We start from the raw sequence: 3,194 nt of genomic DNA on the forward strand, positions 1-3,194 counted from the left end.
TGCCTCATGAACGTGTGTTTGGGGAAGCACCCCTCCTCCTACCCCTGCGGCAACACCTACAACCCCCCGTCACCTCCCCAGCACCTGATTCCCTTCACCATCTCTAAAGGCAGCTTTCACACCTACATAATAACTTAGACCTCCAACCCGACACCACCTCCAACCCATACAAGCCAGGCAACACCATCATGATAGCCAAGCTCCCTACACCTCACAAGTTCGCACCTCGTTTCATGGGACCCTACACCATCACCAACATCACCAACCCCTACCAAGTGACCGTGGATTACCACAACACATCCCGAACACTCAGGAATTGCCATGTCCACCTGTTCCGCACCCCCACTTCCCCATCCCCCACCCCACACTCCCTGCCGCCTGCCACCTCCACCAAACCTCCCCCTAAGTCCTATGATTGCTACACATCCCCCTCACCCTCCCTATCCACCTCTCCCTCCCTGTCCTTCCCCACCCCACCGCCCGTCACGCCGCATCACACCTCACCTGACAACTCACCAACACCGCAAATTCCAAATCCCTCTCCCACCCCTTCCATGCCACCCTCCCCATCCCCCACGTCCAGCACCATGTCTCCCCCCCACATGCCCACCACACCAACCTCTCCCTCCCCCGCCCACCCTTCACCACATTCGACACCCATCACTGCTCCCAGCCCCGTCATCGCAACACCACCCCCACGCACCCCTCCGACCTCCACCACACGCAACCCAAACAGACTGCCACCACACACCCAACTCAGCGCCCACACCCACCCTAAAAACTACCATCACATGCTCCTGTCGCCTTTCACGCCTACCCGCAAGGTACACCACCACTCCTATGCCACCCACCTCACCACAAAACCCTACTCCTTCGCCTCCTCCCCCTCCTAACATGAGCCCTATCACATTCATGCTACATCAGGCACAAATCCTGTCCACCACTACTCCCCAGAGACACAACGCCACATTGCCTCGTCATAAAACCCCACGCTCTCCAGCAGTCTCCAGCATTCAGCACAGCCCTCTACAAGAGACAAGACTTACCACCATGCGAGTATGATGAACTACATGGGCGCCACCCATCAGCCAAAAACACCATGTCCGTTGCCCTCTCCACCTCCTGCAACTCCTCCGTACCGCCACCGACCCATCCGCCCTCTTTATCACCTGCAACACCCAACTGGAGGAAAACCCAGCCACCACAGCCTGGAACGCCCTCTTACAGCACCTCCATCCAGTACGCCACACCAACAACACCAAACTCTATCACCTCCAGTCATTGGGACATGACTTTTTCCCCGATGACGGTCATAAAATGCCAAGAATAGTCATTGAGGGCACCACAACACCCCCAGGAGGAGCCTATGGAGGGGCGGACAGAGCGTGGCCCGACTCCCAACGACAGGCATGTAAGTCCGCCTGGGCCATGCGCCCCTATGACCTGGAACTTGTCTGCCACCACAAAAGCAGGAAGAGGAGACTACCTTGTGGGCGAGCTGACCCTCAACAGGATCAGGGTGGAGCTAGTTCCTCAACTCCAAGCAGCACCCCAGCAACGGCCAGCAGCCGTGGCCTTTGTGAGATGGCCAGTAGCCGCTCAGCCCTTCAGGAGATGGCCTGTAGCTGCTCTGCCCTTCAGGAGACGGCCTGTAGCCACTTCCCACTAAGAGCCACGGCCTGTAGCTGGGCTCAGGCGATGGCCAGTAGCCGTGTCAAGGAGGAGCGCCAAAGCCCCCTGCCCCCTGTGACTCCACTACGAGAGAGCGATCTGACATCAGACCTGCCGACTGGCGGGGGCGCAGACGACCCTGCTGTCCACCACGAGCGAGGCAACCTCCAGGAGGAAGGTCTCAGCCCCGAGGACTGTTGGAGAGGCCCTGTGCTATCCCCAGGGCTATTCTCTGTGCAGCTGGCTCTGGAGGGACCCTACCTGACGGACTCCGACAGAGGCCGACACCAAAGCCCGCTCCTGACGGCGTCCCCGACTGCAGGAGACTGCAGCCAACGGGACCCTGAGGCCGCCCCCAGGACCCCCGGGAGGGACCTCTCCCCACCGAAATGCAGGAGACACTCGTCCTCCATCAGGCATCTGAGTGATCGCTTCAGGAACCTCTTTGGCCCCAGTCCTGAGGGCCGCACTCTAGCTCCCAGCACCGACAGTGAGGGGCCCTTCGCCAAAGGCAGCCCCGGACGAGAAAGGGATTAATCCCCGAGCTAGACCTCATCAGATCATCTAGCCCTGCTAGGGTTAAAGGAAAGCACTACCCCTCCCAGGACAGCAGCCACCAGGCGGGGCGCGAACTCGCAACCTCACGATTACGAGCCCGACACCCTACCACCGAGCTACCGTGCTCCCTTGTCCCGGACGAGAGAGGACGCCCCTACGAGTGATCCCGTGGCCGCGTGACACAAGAGGCCCTTGGCGAGGCTCAGCCCCCATCAGGACCCGGGCTGTAAGCTTTCCCGCCGACCTCTGCCATCACCGCCGCCTTACCCAGATCCCGACAGTGAGTGACAGTGCAAGTGCAGTGACACTGAAACAGTGACTATCAGACAGGGCAGCGTATGAATAAGTGAAGGGAATTTAAGTAAAAGATCTTCCAGTGATACGATGACTTAGTGTAGACCTCTAGTGAATACAGTGACGCAAGGAAGAGCTCGGAAGTGAACACAGTGGCCTCAGTGAATAAGCAAGATCCGCACCCCGGCCCTAGTAATAAAAATCCTCAGCCTAATGGGGCCTAAGACCAAGTTACGTACCCAAGTGTTAAAGTAAATTTCCCCCTAGTGTGCCAGTGACTATTCTCCCTGTCCAAGATTACAAGTGCTGTTCAGTGTGCTAATCAACATCCTGCGCGATACTGCCACCCAATACCTCATTGTGTGTCCTATAATTGTCTAGAGTACTGTTTGTAAATGTGTTGGGAGAGTTGAATGATTCTTTGATCACGAAGGAGGAAGTGCAAAAGGCAGTAAAGGAGATGAAAACAGGGAAAGCTGCAGGCATGGATGGGTGTGCTCTGGAATGCCTGAAGGGTGGTGGAGTGACTATTGTTGACTGGTTAGTAAGATTGTTGAATGTGTGCTTTGTGAAAGGTATGGTGCCAGTTGACTGGGCAAGTGCTTGTGTGGTCCCATTGTATAAAGGCAAGGGTGATTAGTATGAATGTACTACTAAGGATTTCAGGGGCA

Source organism: Coenobita brevimanus, chromosome 39 (assembly GCF_032717465.1).
Source record: "Coenobita brevimanus isolate Jiangsu-jjx chromosome 39, ASM3271746v2, whole genome shotgun sequence".
In the NCBI taxonomy this organism is placed as follows: domain Eukaryota; kingdom Metazoa; phylum Arthropoda; class Malacostraca; order Decapoda; family Coenobitidae; genus Coenobita; species Coenobita brevimanus.